The 19,563-nt window shown below is 31.5% G+C and overlaps 1 protein-coding gene across 3 annotated transcripts in view; it reads left to right on the top strand.

The window, feature by feature from the left end:
• The first annotated feature begins 8,788 nt into the window (after window positions 1-8,788).
• Galphao (G protein alpha o subunit) overlaps window positions 8,789-19,563 on the top strand; it is a 45,646-nt gene continuing 34,871 nt past the window's right edge. The window contains exons 1-2 of one of the 3 annotated variants that reach the window (XM_076327471.1): window positions 8,789-9,486; window positions 9,579-9,748. The gene's annotated coding sequence lies outside the window, so the exon portion shown is untranslated. Of the gene's footprint in view, window positions 9,749-19,563 lie in introns of all 3 variants that reach the window. The other 2 variants (XM_076327470.1, XM_076327469.1) reach the window with 2 other exon arrangements.

The raw sequence follows: 19,563 nt of genomic DNA, 5'->3' as shown, positions 1-19,563 counted from the left end.
ATATAATTTATTAATATACTAAAAATACATTTCTCGGAGAAAAAATAAAAAGTGAATTAATCTTATTTGAAGATATTTGTCGTTGAAATTGAGCGTCGATATTTTTTAGTTGTTAATTTTTTGTCCGTTTGAATCGTTCAAATAAAAAAAATGTTAATCGGTAATATAATCTACAATAGTATCGTTATCGTTCGATTGTCACTTTTTGTATAATAATAATTTATAACAGAATGGCTGCCATTTAAAATTAAAGGTTCCAGTTTTAACATAATATCCCTTGATTTTTAATATTATAAATGAAAAAAGTAGAAAAAGCTACGATCGAATGATAAATAATATAGCTGAGATTGTGCTGACAACATTTAAAGTCACTAAGTTAATTAGATCGGCACGCTCTCAAAAATTTTCTATAATTTCATTATTTTTTCGAATTTATAAATAAAAATTCAGGAATATATTTTTAAATAGTTGAACTTTTTAATTATGTAGAAAAGAATTTTTCGTCCTTTTCGTCTCTGGATCGCGATTATCCTCCTTAAGTTCAATTTACACTTATTTTTTACAACAAATTTTGTGTTTACTTTTAATGTCTCGTTCTGTGTCAATCTTTATTATGATTCGATTTTATTTTTGTTTACTTTTATGCCAAATTTAAATGCTTCTGTCATCTGCTATTGTTATTATTGGAGTCACTTTATTTAAAAAAAAAAACGAAAAAAATTAACGAGAAAAGTCTGTCGATAATTGTTACGATTATTAATTCCCGTCGAGTATCTTGGGTAGTCTTTCTAATCGTATCGTCAACGAGTCGATTTTTGTATCAATTGTTAGTTTTTAAACAAAAATATAAATATAAAAGAATATTCTACGATTACTTGTCATATATTGTAATTAAGCTAGAGAGGTAAACATTGTTTCGTGTTAATATTAACAAATTTCAATTTTATCTTGATTTTTGAATCGATAACAGCATTAAAATAACGACGGAGCAATAATTTTTAACTACATTCTTTTGTACTCTTTATTTTTAATTATGTAAATTTGTACTATTTTCTATTGTTGCACATTCGTACTAATTAATTGGCATTTTTATTTACTAATCGATTATAATTGCCATCGATTAATTATTAAAAACTTTGAATTAATTTTATTCGATTCTTTATTTCGGTTAAAAAAATCGTGCGTTAATTAATGATAATATCGTGTAATTACGAAAAATGTCCAAAAAATCGAGCGCAGAAATCGATGAAAATTTCATGATCCTGAATTATTGTAAAAAATCGAAAATTATGACAGTTATACAATGAAAATGAATAAAAATTGTATAATTAAAGTGAACGTTGTAAAATAAGCGGTGTTTTGTATTTCTCTTTTCGTTTGACTTGCGTAAAGTTTCATTACAAATATTTTCTAAACTACTTGGCGTTTTTACAAACAGTTTCTATTATTTGGCAACGAAGTATATTACCATACGTTTGAAAAATATAAACGAAGTTCTGAATTTAAGTTCAACGAGATTTTTTCATACAGCTAGTTGTATAGATAAATTAAATGAGAACGAAGTTTTGATAAAAGTCAATAAAAGATTTTAAATTAAGTTAGTACGAACTTTCTTGTTTAAATAAAAATAGACTTTTATACTTAATAGAATACGGAATCTAAAGTCTAAAATTAGGCGGTATGTTCTCTTAATTGCATAGGCATTACGTTTGAATTGTGAATAAAAGTGAAATTTTGTACCAAAAGCGATCAAAACTTTGCTTTTCAGTACATTTATTTTTAACGATTCAATTTCTACATTTCTACAATTTTTGATATTCGGAAGAAATTAAAATATAATTAAATTAATTGCATCTCGATGAGACTTTCGTGTTTAAATTACCATAATTGTTCCAATTTTCTAGAAGTAGTATTCTTATATTAGGAATTTGCAGTCATTGTAATTGTCTTTTTGTATTTAAAAATTATTACGATTTTCAAGAAAACTTTTTACTCGAGTCAAAAATATTAGTCTTGGTACAAAATTTTATATTCGCAGAAGAAAAAAAATTGTTTAATGACGGAACGGGGGAACGATTAAATAGATTTAAAAATGGAGCGAGAAAGGCGCGATAAATAATAACAATAATAATAATAACAACAATACTAATACTAATAACGACGGTGATGATGCAAATTGACACTCAATTAATTAAAATGAACAAATTAATAAGTAATAAAATATATGTATACATACATACATACATACATATACATATGCACATGTATATGTATATAAATATGTATATGCATTTACATACGGGTATACATATGTGTATGTATATGTATGAAACAATCTTGTATTCTATTATAAGTAATTGTTTTTTATATGCGACATAGTGTATTATTATAATACGGCATACGTATATATGTGCATCTATGCGTATGCATATATGTAGAAGTATATATAAACATGTATATGTGTATAAATGAAAACGAAAGAAGTAATCGTATGATTAGCGTACGCCTGAGATTTAAGCAAAATTTGATTATTTTATGTATATGTATTTGTATTGACACACATATCGATATGTATATATGTGTGTACGTTTATATACATATAGGAGGTGTTACACAAAGTGTGATAAGCTATTTTGCTCAGAAACTATTAGAAACAGCTATAAAATTCTGTTTTTGAATATTTTAATGTTTATTGAAACCTTGAACCCTTAAGCGCTGATGAGCGTGCGAAGAAAAAATTCAATTGTAGTTCCGACAAGAATATCAGTGACCAACTTGTTAAATAGCAGTATTCGAGAAATCTTATTTTAAGCTTTTCTATAATATATTACAGATAACATTACACGGTATTGTGTACGTTCACTTTTTCCACTAATTATTATTTTAATTCATATTTGTGTACAAGAAACTATACGAATGCAATTTGTTGACGTATTTTCTAGAGAACATATTTTAATTACAACTACTGTTTAATTAAATTTAAATCGAAATATAAACGGCTCCTACCTTAAAAATTAACATTTATAATCTTTGTAAATTTACTTTATTTTCTTTTCACAACTTTTTTTTACTTCTCAATGTTATGCCTAAAATTAACGAAAAAATTGGGTGTGAAAGCTTTCGAAGTCTACCTGTATTATTGTAAATCAAATAAAATTCAATACGTATTATTATGTAAACCATAGATAGTCACATCTTCTAATTAATGTCATACGGAGTCTGTGTTATAATATCATTGTTTTTATCGAAACAGAGACATCGTAAGCAGCAAATACTTCGGTATTTTGCAAAGTAATGAGAAAGTACTGTAACTCCTTTTTGTATATGAAATCATTTTTCTTTGACTGAATGAAATGATTCATCTCCACCATAATTAATGTTTTTTCGTCGATTAATAATATTAGAAAAAAAAATAAGATACAAACGTCGAATAGAATTTTATCCAAGAACGAAAATTAAAATTATTACATTTGTTATTGAACTTTGATTTATCTGAAAACATTGCAAACTGTCAAACTTTCGATCATTTCGATTTTTACGAAATTTTACGAAAAACCATAACATATTTCGTTTATGGCACTATTTGACTTTAAAGGAGAAACTGCTCCTTATTATACCAAAGCCATTTATTTTATTCATTCTTATATACATAACTCTCAATGGTGTCTCTTAAATTAGAAAATATATTAAAAAGTTTTTCAAATAGGAGTAATACTATTTTCAAAGGTCTGTAAATTAATAAGAAACATTGTTCGAAAAAAAAAAGGAAAAAATAATTTCGAACATTTTTTCTACTAATTTGTAGACTTTTAAAAGCAGTACAACTTCTATTTAGAATGTTTTCAATATCTTTCGTAATTTAAGAGTCATATAAGAGTGAACAAAATAAGTCGTTGTTACAAGGATTGGTTTCTTCGTTAAAGTCGAAACGTAGCAGTAATGACATACGATGTAATTCTTAGTTTGGATCAATGAACATTTGTGTAATAGTTTCATAAAAGATCCAAATTATAGTAAACTCAAAACATAATATTATATCCAAATGAAGTATATATATATATATAATTAGTATTTCTCATTCTCGTCGGGAAAATCTCAACGAGCCGTTAATAATATTTCAGTGAAAAAATATCGAAAAATATCCAAATTTTAATTTTCATTAGTCGATGATTCATCTCGTGCACGTGTATTATCGCTGTTGGTTGCCAGCCGCCGGCTGTAATTCGACACTTTCACACTGTTGCTCTATTTTGCTCATTCCTTGTTCCTCCTCCTCGAGCAGCACGTGGGAGACTTGACTTCATTCTTGTATAAAACGGGTCGATTCCTGGGATAGTAACGCTACCTTCCCTCGTTATATGAAATAGAGCAGACATGACTGTTTTTTACATCTGGATACTACCATTTAATGAGAAATACTGTTTAATTTGCGATTACCTCTAGAAATGTTTTCTTTTCCGTTTATGCATTAGTAACTCGAAAATTGAAAAATATTTCCAAGAACGAGAATACCATTTTGAATATTCAATGTAATGATTTTCGTCTTAGAATATACTGATCTTGACACGCTTAATCTCCAACACAATATTCTTTTCCCGAAGAATATTTTTAATCGTGTTTTTTTTTTTTTATTCTGTAAAATGTTCATTTGCAAAGAACTGCCCGAAAATTTTGAAAAATGATGTGTCATTCTGATAAAAAAATTTGACGTCTGACAACAATATAAACAACAAATATAACAGTAAATATGAAAATACGGAAAAAGAATTTTTTCGCGATACGTAATAGTTTTCACGAAAAAAAGCTTATAACACTTTTTGCGGCCCACCCTGTGTATGCAGATATAGCAAATAATCGAATCAGTGAATGAGTGATAGAGAAAAGGTGGGAGAGTGTGTGTGTGAGAGGAAGAGTATAATTTCATTGATTCTGAATGGAATGCACTGGAAAAATTTGACGACTTTTAGTGTTAAATGTTTTTCTGTACTATAGGTAGAGAGCCACGAGTATTTTGCGAATAATACAGTATGATTTGGAGATGTTGTTCGTTGAACTATGTTTCTATCATTCATTTTAAAAGATACTCTGAGATGTTTATAATTTTCTTCTACCAAAAAAGCGAACGAACATTCCCTAATAATATTTACTACATACAAATTACCACACTTCTTTTTATAGATTATTCTATTGTTTATTTCCAATAATATTTTTCAGACTTTATCATTTTATAATAATTATATGCTCTATTGGCATAAGTTACATTAATTAATTATGTCTTTCTAATAGATATGCCGAGTAAATTTGATTAATTTACTTTTAATTGTAAATCTAAATTATTCTTGTTAATGTATTACGATTTCTTGTTACATTTTTTAACAGGCTATTGTTTAAACATTCAATCCATAGAAGAGAGAAAAGCTAACAGTAATCTTTAACAAAAATTCTTTTAATGCTATTTCTATGGGTCGTCATAAGTAGATTTATCTACGTTATTTTTACTGCTCTCGAAGTTATTAAATTTCATTGTTACAATTTCTTATTCCTGTCACAGACAAGGGATAGAATCGTCTCGATGTTCAATAAGAGTTTGTATTAAAGGCAAGATATGGAATAGACGTATCATCTTACGTAAGCTGATATCACCTGGACTGAAATACCGACGTCGTAAAATATTAGCGAGTTTTAAGCGAGCTTTTCGTTTAAGAATGGTGACTTTGAGAATTATATTCAATTAAACCAGCGAAATGCTTTTATCCGGTTAAAATTTCATTTCGTGACTCGTGAGTGATTTCAAATTTCCATGCTGTGTATTCATAGTCAAGATATCTGTGTTATCTACAATTGATAGTTCGTTTCACAAGTATATTTAATTGTGTTACCATTTGTTGATCATAAGATAAGTTACTGTTTTTGATTCACTATTTTTTATACTTTTGAGAAACTATCTTAAGAAAACGATTTTTATAACATATTTGAATTTTATTTCGTTTAACAGAAATACGTACAACTATCTCTACTATTTACAATCGATAAAATTTGATAATGCAAATAATTGTTTACAAATAGTATAGACGAAATACTAAGAATTGCATTCTAATAAACGATGTGGATTGAATTATTTAGATCATTTAATAATTTATTTTAACGATTCAACGATTTATTACAAATCCATTACTTATGTACGATTGATTTTTTGCACGTAAACCTGGATATACTAAATTTTAAGATTGATACTGTAACCAATATAATTGCTGGCATTTTCAATATAAAATTACTATTATTATTCGATTTACAGTATAACAATTTGTTTTTCAAAGTTCTATATTTATCGATAACGTAAATGTCATCCACGTTCCAGTGCAGCACACATATTCACTTGGGGTTTTTATAGTACTTTATAATACTATAGAGCTTCTTTGAATGTTAGTTACATGTGTCTTCCACCTTGTAACCAATTCTGATCAGACATTGAAAGTAAGACTCTTCAGTAAGACACTTCAGAGAAACATAGCCGCCATTAATGGTTTATAAAATATTATGTTACACTTTATGACGTAATGCATATTTTTATTCGTTCTTGTGCTGAATGTAAACGAGATTCATTATAATGACAGAAAAATTAGATTGCAAAGCTTTCGGTGAAAAAGATGCACTTATAATTTTCTGTAAGAAGAAGTACATAGCTAGTAAAATACTGACAATTGTTTATGTATGCCAGCAGAACAAATATTAATTACCAATGCAAACAAAAATATTACTAAAAGTTATTTGAAAATAAAAGTTCCTAAACAGATTCTCTCAAACCTGACTAAGCCTACAGCCGTTTTAAACGATTGAAAATTTTTAACTAAACTTAGTCCTATGGAGAATATATTTCAGTTTATCAGTATTATATTATAATATTAATAAACATATTTACACGTATTTGGTATTTTTTAACATATGTAGCGAGTTAATATTCTTAACGAATAAATAAGTTACAATAAATAACAGTTACAAATAAATAACAAAATTGGTAATTAGTGAGTTATGTTGAAAAGTAAGAGTCACTTTATGTTGTATCGAAGATGCATTGGACACACATAGCTGTAATAATGTTATTACAGTCAGTTTATAGCTAAAGAAGAACAAAGTATTAATATAATAGAAACAACTTCTAATTTTAGGTTTGAACTATAATAATTAATATTGATAAGTAGATATTGAACATGATTCCATCGGTAGTAGGTACACAATGAATTACTAGCTTAAAAACTTAGAAGCCGAATAATATTAAAATTACTCGTGTTTTCTATCAGCTTCTAAAGTTTGTACAATTCATTAACACACTATGTATCTGTACAATGTTACAGATTAAGATCTGGCAACATAAGACCACAATGAGTTAACTCATTGAATCACCGTATCGAAATTTAAAGATATTGCTCAAGTTGAAAAATATATAAATAACAGTGATAATTATCTACTCGTAATTCCCCCAGCGTGCTACTTGTGATATAAAAGGAAGTCTTAATTGGATCAATTTACAAAAAATTTACAAAAAAAAAAACGGCTTTTAAAGTTAATAAAAAAAAAATTAGTACATTCGTCTGAGTTCAGTTTTACTACTATTAATACTGCCCACAGTATTTCAGTAGTTCAGTTTTACTACTATTAATACTGCCCACACACATGGCGGTTTATCTAATAATTCATCCCTTTTCTTGAATTTTTATAAGAAATTATTCAATATGACTTCTTACGCGGTAAAGAAATTTTCAATAGTCAATATTGAAATACTGACTATAACTTCAAGGACCGATTCATCTTATCGCAGAATTGAATTACATTAATAGATTGTTACAAGAAACCTTTGTAACTTACAGAATACAGTGATATTGTATCAATATCTATTCATAATTATGCGGTAGGGCGGGATCGCTCCTCAATGCGTTAATTCGGGAAAATATAAAACTCACGGTACAAATTTTTCAGCTTTCTGAATAAAAGGAACAAGCATATCAACATGTATATACTTCTAAATTCAAGGAACTAAACAAAATCAAAAACCATAAGAATCAATGGAGGTAATAAGGTGATTCCATCCTTTTGAAAGAACGATAATTAACAAATCATTTCACCGTTGAATTAATCAGCTCTAGTAAAAATCGCTGTTTTGAATTAATTTCATAATTTTGTTTCTCGATAATTGTACTTGTAAACGTATGTTAAAATTAAATAAACGAGTGAAAAAATCGTACAGAATTGTTCACAAGAACCATAAAGTTTATATACCTGGTGTTTTTCTTTTTTTATCTCGAACATCTAGAATAATATTATTACTTGTGCCAGAGTATACTCGAGCACAGTGATTAAAAGGTTAAGGAATAAATCGACGTGCACAAAGTGTATAGAAATTTGAAACGATGGCTTACAAATTGTCCCATCACGCAGGAATGTCATCGTGACGAGTGAGTTGTCAGTTAACCCGCCGTGGTCTGGAGTTAACACGCCCGATACGGTAGTTCCCCATAGTTTAATTCGCGCCCAGGTCACCCAACCTCGTAGTACGGAAATATCCAATATTTCATGGGGAACGCGTACACGAGTCCTCCCCTCTCCACCGCAGCCGTACGGATGGTTGAATTTCAAATCCTCGAATTCCGCTCGATCTTTCGGGAGGCTTTCGATTCTCGACTATCGAGGAGAAAATCCCGCGCGTGCGCGCTAATCGATCACTCTCGCCGTCCCGTAAGCTCCAGTGGTGGGGTCAGTCGGTGGATCGATCGACGTCCTGTCGAACCTCGATGCTGTGCGCCGCTGCGCCTCTGGGCGGGGCGAGAGGGCGCCTCAGTCGTGCACCGGAGCCCACCAGGGACGCGTCCAGCTCCTCGAACGCTTCGAGTTGCTCGTTCGCTCGGATCTCTTTTCTCTCGACCGACCTTTTCGTAAACGGTCCGCTCGGAGCTGTTCGCACGGGTGTTGTCGGGAACAAAAGCTCGCGGTAATCGTCCGGAACGAGGGAGAAAGAAAGAGAGCGAGAGAGAGACAGGAAGAGAGAAAGAAAGAGAGAGAGAGAGAGTTAAACGCGAGCTTAGTGTTTCTTTCCCCCCACCGATTTCGAGATCGTCGATTCGCCCGTATCTTAGATTTTGATATAGCACAGCCCCTCGGTCGGTTCAACACCTGGTGATCAACCAGTGACCCGACGTACGCGGCACGGTTCTCCTCGGACGTATTCGGTTTTCGAATTTTTCACGTACCGCGGGTCGCGTTCAGTTTCGTATCGGCCACGGCTCGCCGGTCGTATCGATTCGAGAGGTGATACGGGCGTACGTGCGTACATAGATACACGCGCGTACGAGTGAGACAAGTGAGATATACGTTACAGAGGTGCGTAGAGAAAGGGTTTCGGAACTATCCACGGGGGAGAGGCGTCTATGTGCGCGCCCGGAGACACGGAGAGCTACCCTGGCACCTAGCGGACGACACGGGGTGGCTTCACCAGTGAGTCTCAGCTTTACGCCCTTCTTTCTTCGCTGAGTTGCTTCGGCTTTCGATCCGATTTCTTCGTTTCGCATCTTTTCGGAACTTCGAAGGGGAGGTCCTCGCATCGTCGTACCACCGAGGAAAAGTCTGGAGCGCTCTTATTGACCTTCAATCGAGTACAGAACGACGATTATCAACTGTTTCGTGGAAGCGCAGTATAATCCTTCCAACACCCCGATTTCTCGACGTCTCTTGAAGTCTCGCCGGAAACTTCCGAAAGGTTTGCCTCTATAGCAATAAGCACGGAAGTCGTTGACGTTGACAGTTCGCATCCTAATACTTCTAGCCTGTTTTTACAATTAACCCTTAGCATACCAAAGTGGAATGATCGATGTCTTTATCAAGGGGAGTCCTTGAAAGACTCTATGGCTTTTTTATTGTTATATTAATTATTATTATAGTATTTTCGTTTTAACATTGATCCTGTTAAACGTGACAAGGACGTCGTTAGAAATTGTGATTTTTAACTAAAAAAAAAATGTTTGGGTCTTACGATTCTTCTCTTCTTCTGATTGCTTTGTTACTTATATTGTTTAAAGAAAGAAATATATCGAAAGCGTATACCACATTTCACTATAACTCGAACATTTGTCATTCACAGTTTAGAACGGCTCACTCTTATCGCTCTATACTCTATTTACAACCATCCAAGACGCACGCGATCACAGTATTAAATTACTCATTTCCACTCATTCAGAAGCAGATACGTATTGCGAATTCTGTGCTATTAATTTATTTCGATACATTCGAAATTCATCAGTTACCGAAAGATCGTACAAACTTTTCTGGAGATTTTTCATTTTATAGCAAAATTCATTTCAATTGATTTTTTCTGTCCCTATCAATCGAGGTTAGTAATAAAATATATAAAAAAAAATTACAAGCAATATATTTCCAACAATTATGAGGTGGCATTAAAAAAACATATATTGGGGTCCCTGAGGAACCGCACCTTGGTGTGATAAGGGTTAAACACCTTTCTGAGAGAATTTGTCTGGGCTACCCTGGAAGCCAACTATTTATCTGGAGGCAAATCTTTCGATAGCCTGGACACACGTTCCCTTCGAAGGGGTGCCGAGAAGTGTAACTCGATGACTAAAAAGTGCTTTTTTTTTTTAATGGCTCTGATTAAGGTGGTTGAGATATCTATAGACAAGGTGTATCCTCATCGGTAAGATCCAGTGTAAAGACAAATTTAACATCGATGATAAACAATAGATAGAAACAGTTTATTAATTTGATAGATGAATTTATCGTCGAAGGGCAATATCCCTTAAGGAGATAAAAATAGACAAACTCAACGTAATTAAAGGGTCACTAACCTAAATTACATTATTCATAGTACTTATAATAATGTGGATAGACTTTAAGGGTTTCAGTATACACTATACACAGTGTATCGATAATTCTAGTATACCTGAGAATTTGATGATTCATTGTGTAAAAACAAATCGAAAAATCAGAATGAAATGTTTTCGTACGACATTCCATTATCAGGTACAACAGCCTTGAAAATTTGTAGGTTATGCACGCACTTGAATCGTTCTAAAAGTCAAGCACAGTTCCGTACGCAGCATCAATAGCATTTTGAATAATATCTCTGATAAAATTTATTTTAAATTGTAACTGCCTAATCCTGATTTACGAAACCATTGATTAATTTAATTAAATACAGTCTATAACAAATTGCGTTAGATCGAGATTCGCAATTAGTCAACCCCCGATAGATTCTCAAAGTTGCTTTTTTTTTCAATTAAAAAATTAATTTCATGACAAAATTCATACAGAAAAATAATTTCAACTTCTTTTAACGGCTTCATCATTTATTGTAAAAATATTAAAAACGTCAGAACTCAAAGTAGACTTTATTGAGGATCAAGCTTATTTTTTTATTTATTTTTAATTGCTACTTAACTAATATGTTGTTGAAAATTGTAATAAAATTGTTTCTTCGTCTCTCGTTAAAAAAAGTAAATTTTGTAACTTAATTCGACATTTTGAATATAAAAGTAGACAAAAATTGATTTTTTGAACTTGATTTCTTGCGTATCAATTAGTATTTATACTCCCACTAATAAATAAATCATATTCATTATATTTCATATTGCAAACAATATAAGAATAAACCAAAAATCACAAAAATCTAGAAACATTTGTATAATTTTCTTGAAATAAAATTCAGAAATAGATAAATTAATTAAATGTGATCAAATATTTAATCTTTTCAAGGATACTGGTACATAAATAATCTATGTCACATTTAAATAATCTAACACAACGGTAATCACTGGAATTCTGAATAAATGTTCATAATTAAATTCCTCAAAGATACAACACGACATTGGCATCGCAACGTTGATAAATATCATGAATCAATATCAGTTAGAATCTTAGTTTACATTACACAAAGCAATTCGTTCTTGAAGAGGTTACAATAACATTTAGAAGAAATATGTCTCTACTCCGATAATTTGGGTATTAATAAGAATAGATGTTCAAATTGTCTACATTTTTCAACATTAAACATATTCTTTTGTGCCCCCCCCCCCCTTCCCCCTTGAATTGTAAGGCATCCCACTTAGGGATCGCGCCCCCTACTTTGAAAAACACTGAATTAGAGGGTCACCTACTCGAATAAAATTGTCGCTCATTAAGGTATACTTCAAGAGCCCCAACAAACTACTTACGTCAGATACTTGGTAAATATATCATTACCTTAAATCTACAGTATTTCTTCCGACCTCCTAGTTATTGTATTTGCCTAATTCTTTGGAATTGTGTTTTTTGGAACGTGACCCTCTAATTGCTTTGATCACTCTACGACCCATTTCGATTTATTTTCGAGTTCTGCCACATTTAAACACTTGTTTGGTGAACGATTTCCAGATACATACGTATGTGTAGAAGTTGTACAGGTCTACTTACAGTTTAGAACAAAATGATAGTTGTTAAAAATGATATTTTTCGTTGAATAATTACTCTATCGAACATTATTAACAAGGGTAATTTCACAATTGGCGTGTCTCCTTATTTATAGTACAATTTAACAACGTATGTACTTTGAAAGCAAACGATGTGTTCGATATAAATTTTTAGTGCATTCGGTGCATCGATATCAATAGTATGTAAATCTTGTAATGTCTTTCGGAACATTGCAGCTTCCGGCAATATTTTCTCGTGGTTTCAAAGGGAACACGTATTTCGTCTGACAATTTGTCGCATAAAAGCGTCCTTTCGGAACCATCGAAAAGAGGGAACGAGGTATCAGCTCGAGGGCTAACGTTTAAACGTCGTATCATCAATAACGTTGCATCTTTTTTCTTCTTCTTTGTCGTGAACGCTTTTCAAAACGTACTCAAAGATTTAATTTCCAAGGAAAATCTATTTTCACTTAAAATGAAAAAAAAAGAAAATAAGTGAGAAAATATAGAATTGGATGCGAAGTAAATCAGAAAATTACTCGATTTCGTCTCATCCTGACAAAGCACAAGCACGGTTGTTTATACATTGGGCCAGTGGTTCTCAAACTTCAGAGAAATAAACTATTGAATATATTTTAATAGAACTTTCGATTAAAAAATAGCAATACTTTTTTTTATATCTATTTTTTCATTTATCCGACCAGAAAAAATATACTCTCCAAAGTTTCGCGAGAATGTATCGCAATTATATTTTGTTTAATGTTCTTTCCGATAACACAAATACATATCGTGTTTTACGCTCACGGTAACAAAGTTAACACGTATGCATGCCAAGGAATAAAAATAATTTTACACTTAATCTTACTGTGTTTTGTACAGTACTTGTAAGATTTATTAACCAAGAAATAACGTAAATCATACGTTAAAAGAATTATCAAATTTTTGCTCCACTGTATAAAATTTCTTTCATATGTTTCTACTTGTCGTTATTTATGTCTGAAACTTTCTAGTAATATTCTATTATATTTTAACGAAAGTTTCATTAAAATATCTTTAATCGATCAAAAATTATTAATTTATTTCAATTTTCGCTCCATTCATTCCTTCATGCTGCGCTCCGTGTAAACTTAGGGGGAAATTAACAACAAGGATTGCTAAACAAGATTTAGAAATGTGCAGAAATTTAAATAAATCGTATACGGAAGTAGAGAAAAGACTGTCATTTTAAAGTAAGTCCGTTTGTCTTTCATACTGGGACACATATGTAAATATTGACAAGTTTTATGAAATTCTCTTACAATAACAGTTTCGCTTCTATTAACTGTAAATAGTTATGTATTCAAACAAGAGGGAAATTCTTATTTACTCTTTGATTACTTCAGAAGCATAGTAAACATACACGTATCATTGATTCTGGTCTTAGTGTAGGCCTTCTTCAGGAAAGTATATAAACATTGAAATACAGATGTTACATTGTACACAATTTTAGAAACATTTCGTGAATTATTTTGTTCATAACTTGGTATAAAATATTTCAAAACAAAATGCGTCGAACATTATCTTATCGTCGAAATAATACGGGCACACATTAACACTTGGTTATTTGGCATGATTTTCAAAATCTACAAAATCCTCCTTTTTCCATTTGCTTCGTAGATTTTACACACTTGTAGATTGGTGCATATAATTTTCCTGAGTCTGTACAAGACGTGAGAAAAAAATAAATGCATTATTTTTGAACGATTAAAGACACCACCATGATACTTGCATAAGAAATTAATAAAAACTAACTGCTCTTAGACAATATACATGGTTCATACGAGTTACCATTATTTTTCAAGATTTATAGAAGAAAAAATTTCTAAAGAAAATTTACCTTAATTGTCCGAGATTTCGAGAAAAGTTCGTTTGATTAACAATATAGTGCATTATATTTTATACTTGTTGTTTCGTTTCAAACGAGTACGAGTTTAAAAATTATTATGTTTTAAATGAAAAATCATTCAATTCTACCAGTACTAAGATTAGAAAATTCAACGAAAACAACGTGTGTAAACCTCGTAATTACATTTATCGAACATATTCATCGAACACAATTAGGTATTCGATGCACATAGTGTTCTGGTCGATGAAACATTTTTAAACAGTCGAAGGATTAATACTTACAGCATTATCGAAACTCCTATTGTTCATAATGTTGCAACTTGTAGCTTGACCCTTTCGATACCAACGGAGACTATAATTATCCATCACCATTGTTAAAATTACGCATCGATTCGTAACTTTATTGAAACATAACATACATAGCTCGTTATCTCCACGGTTACTGATTTTGTTTCGAAGCGTACGTTTGTGTCCTAAATGCCCCATACAGAAGTATGATCAAGCACGTGGCAATAAAAGAGTTACATACAATTTTGTAATTAACTATAAATGAACAGAATCCTCAATGCAGAAAGAGTCTCTAAAAAATATTTAAACTAGTACACCCAACTGGACAGAGTTGGATCGACAGAGTGAAAATATAAAATAAATTTTAATAGATAGAACAGTGGCTTTATTTTTCGGCGACGATACGATGTAGATTGAATACAACATTTTATCTTTTTATGTTCGAGAAAAAATAGAACAAAATTTGTAATTATATATTCATATCAAAATATAAATATAAAATATGTACGAAAGCTAAAGAAAGTGATGGTAGTTAGAGATTTTTTTGATTAAATATAACGTTATATTCCCTATTCTTCTGTGATTAAATTAAACATTATATTTAATTAAATATACAGCGACTACGAATGATGGCAAAAAACAATTTTGTATAATATATGTACGTGTATTGTCGTTGCTTCAACTTTGTGCGGGTACGTCGGGTGCATCAGTATTCGTGCGAACAAAGTACTTAATGCTGCTAATTGCAAATGGCATTTATCAATTTAGAGTTCGTTTACACGCTCGATAACTTTTCAGCGGGATGAGTAATTTGTTTTGTTGCGTCATGTCGGAGTTAACGACGAGTTTAAGAACCTCGACCCCGTAGATATTATTCGTGAACGACTCGTGAACGTTCACCACGTTGGGCAAGAGAATCCCACTTCTTTTTTTGGGCGAGAAAATTCTTTTTTAAGCGTGTTTCTAAAAAAAACTTTGGATCTCGAGAAGTCCAACATCATAATTTCGGCCGTTCTTAAGTCAGCAATTAAGAAGAAACGCGCGATTCGCAATCAATGAAAATCAATTGTTTCTCAAACTTTGCAGAAAGAAATATATTTAAGGAGAATGTTCTTTATTTTTTCTTATCATCTAGAACAATACGTTACATTAGTTAGATCAATGTTTCGACCGCGTGGTTTCGGTCATATTTAACGATACAATTTTTTAAAATAAAAATACACAAAGAATATAGGAAACGATAAGAATCAGCAGTATGCACAGAATTAATACGAACAAAACTCCACAACAAGAAAAAAATGATTTAATTAGTAAGAAATACAGTATTGTCTGGTTATAAATCGTCCACTTGGGGGGAACAGGCACAACTTATAACGAAACAGTCCTCTATTTTGCAGTTCTTCTGTTCTTTGCCGAGACGAGTGCAACAGAATGCAACTGAGCAAGACAACACATGATAGCGGCAAACCATAAAGGGCCGCTTGATTGTATAGGGATACAGGAAAATAAATATCGTTTTTTTTAAAGGAACATTTAAATTGAAAAAATTTTAATAAATTATACCATTACAATTATTATTGCAATTGAGTGTATTATTACGGTTAAATTGTTATTAAATTATCATGGGATGGAAAAGAACCTCATTAACGATAGAACGGAATAGTATCAAATTTGTATAGAAACAGTTCGACACATTCAACGTGAGAAAGGTAAATTAAGAAGTTATACATGCTAAAGTGATCCATAAATTAAAAATTAAAAAAAGAACAACATGCAGTTTTAAGGATTTGGAAAACGGTCTTTAGATGTGGTTTTTAGAACAATGAGAAATTCACTCACGGATTTATTATTACAGGAAAAAAGCATGGAAAATAGAAAATGAAATTTAACCAAATTTAAAGATTGTCGCTGTATAAGATTAATTATCAAAGCTGCCAAAGAATATAGCGAACTTTATGGTTTGTCGCTATCATGTGTTCTCTCACTCAATCGTAGTCTGTCTCGCTTACCACGGCAACTACAAAAGCAGTGGAGGGAATAGCAAGATTACTTATAACGAAACACGAACGGTGGTATATGCACGAAAACCGTGTGGAGAGTGAGAACCGGGGTTCGTTTTCTGCAAGCAGATATCGCAGCTCTTCGAAGCCTTTAAGTATATACTTAATATCAAAAGCCTGCCGCAAGCTAGGGCGTTTCTTATCAGTGCCGCGTGAAACACGTTCCCTGACGGGTCAGAAATAATCGTGAATAGCTTTATTAATATTCCTCGCGCGCTTCGGGCGTTCCACGCGTTTCCATTTCGCTGCTCGTTAATTGTGTCTTAAATCTTGAACGTTTTAGCTGAAAATTGTCGAGACGATGATCTACAGTCAGTCGCAAAAGTTCATCCACGAGTTATCCATTTGTTATATTATACAAAATACACGAGTTTTGACAATCCTGTTTCTATAATCCCATAAGTTAATAATCTATAAGAATAAATAGTTTGTCGATTAAAATTGTGGAGTATTTTTTAAAAATCACTATATTTATTCGACAAGTTTTATAAGTAAACACCGGTAAATACAGTGGTATACAATTTGCATATAAGTGTCATAGGTATATTTAAATTTAAATTCGTTCCAATGATTAGTGTTAATATTATTCTGAACTTTCTTTAAAAAAAGTCATATAATAGTATTACATTGGGTAATAAATAGTAAATAGCAAATTTGAAAAATTGTAATTTTAATCAAATTAAAATTCATCGTTGACAGTATAAAATAGCATTTTAATTCAAAGATTTAAATGTAAAATTAATTCAAACAAGGAACATTTGAAAGCTATTCGTTTCTTGAATAGACTCTTCTTCGGATGACCTATACATAATTGAATATTATGGAATAAAGTAGAACCTCCACAGATGTAATCTTGATAGTTACAAATAGAAAGAATGGTTACTTAGCAACAAGGGAAATTGAAAATGGAAATCCTACGTCTCTTCTGATTCATATTGAATCGTTATTGGATAACTTGTTTATTGGAAATGGAAAGTGGGTATTGTACAATTATATATTCAAAGAAAAGTGTATCGTAAACCAGAAATATCCATACCATGAGTCCTGAAGCCTGAACTACACGGAAAGAGCTATGTTTTGTGTTTAGTGGGACAGAAAAGGGCCAATTATCGTGAACTTTTAAAACAAGGTGACGTCGTTGATTGTAAAGGGCGTTATTAACAATTGGACAAATTAAACGTTGCATTTGAACCGCAAGCCTGCATTCGTTAACAGAAGATGGATTGCTTTCCGCGATGACTATGCTCGGCCACATGTAACAACCGTGACTCACAAAAGTCAGAAAAGAAACTCCATGATTTATGTTCCGTAGTGCAGTAACCATCGCCTAATTGTTTTATTGGTGTGTCAGTTGCTAGTATAAAGTTGCTAGTATTTCCTGGCAAAAATAATTCCAAATGCTACTCTAATTATGCTACTTAAGTAATTCCAAATGTACTCTTAATTATTATACGTTATTTCGATATTTTTCAAACTGTGGTGTACGATAATGATTGTGGTTGGTGGAAATTCGTGAACCCTTGGGAGAAAATTAAATAATAATAATACACGTTAATTAAATATTTGTCGTTCTGTCTTATCGTTTGTACTTCGTTATGAACATAAGTTTTGAAATTTTACACTTAAAGAACGTTTCTACAACTTTTACACTTTTATTGGTTTGGGTCCTCGTTCTCATAAAAAATACATAAAAAATATATATTCTGTATAAAAAGATATATCTGTATAAAGTTAAATCAAATAAATAATCTCATCTTTTTCGTACGACGATTTATTTTCGAAATAATTATTTGTAAAGTTGGTTGGAATGTATAGCAAAATTGACAAATCATGAAACTATTACTACCAGGGGAGCAACAAGTAGTACTCTGCTCGTTTAGAATGCATCTACACACAATTATGAAAACTGATCACTTTATATGCTTTTTTAAAAAGTATAACGGTTGCGTAACATATAAATTTCAACTTAATAATAATTAGAAAAGATCACGCACACACTTCTTGGGCACTGCCGCATAATACGGACTTCTGTAATACGTTAAAGGCAATTCCAAGTGTACCAGCAAATGAAAAGTAGCAGTTGTGTAAACATTTCGATACGGTAATGTGAATACGTTTTTACACAGTGGTTTTAAGAAACTGTTTCAGTTTTCGAAACAATTTTTAAATATAATTTAATCGAAGAAAAGTTGTTTCATTTGAAACTTTGTGAAATCTATGAGAACACCTTAAATTAATTTTGTCACAGATAATGTGACGTTTCACTGATGTTAGAATTATCTACATTTTGAGAGTTTTTAAAAATACACGTTATCAAACGTAGCTGTTTCATTAATGAAATCGTACACTGGAAACTTTGCCTTCGATTAGGATAAATGAATATGGTTGTAGAAAGCGGGACCTTCTGCAACATTACGAAGTGAATTCGTGACAATTAAACTTTTATTACGGTGGCAGTAGTTCATTTTTACAAATATTATACTTTACAGTATAATTTATGCAAATATATTTTACAGTATAATTTTTACAAATGAATTTTAGAATCATATTTATCAAGATACAATAAGAAAGACATTAAAATCAAGAGAAAACATCGTGTTTTCATTGATACCGCTTCCATACGTCTAATAAAATATAATATATTAGAAATATTATCTTGCATTAATGACTGACACTCTCTGAAGTTTCGGCCATATATAATGCAAAACTTGATCGCTGTTGCTCTGTCTCGTTCACTCTTAGTGTGTCCCATTCACTTTCCTCATTGATGGTACACGCGAGGCTTAAGCTGAGCTCGAGATAAACATCTTCCTACTCCGGTTTCGAGTGAACTAGCGACCAGATTTTGTCACTCGAAAGCAGGAATTACTGAATGAATACTA

Source organism: Ptiloglossa arizonensis, chromosome 2 (genome assembly GCF_051014685.1).
Source record: "Ptiloglossa arizonensis isolate GNS036 chromosome 2, iyPtiAriz1_principal, whole genome shotgun sequence".
NCBI lineage: Eukaryota > Metazoa > Arthropoda > Insecta > Hymenoptera > Colletidae > Ptiloglossa > Ptiloglossa arizonensis.
This window is presented reverse-complemented; position numbering and strand designations above follow the sequence as displayed.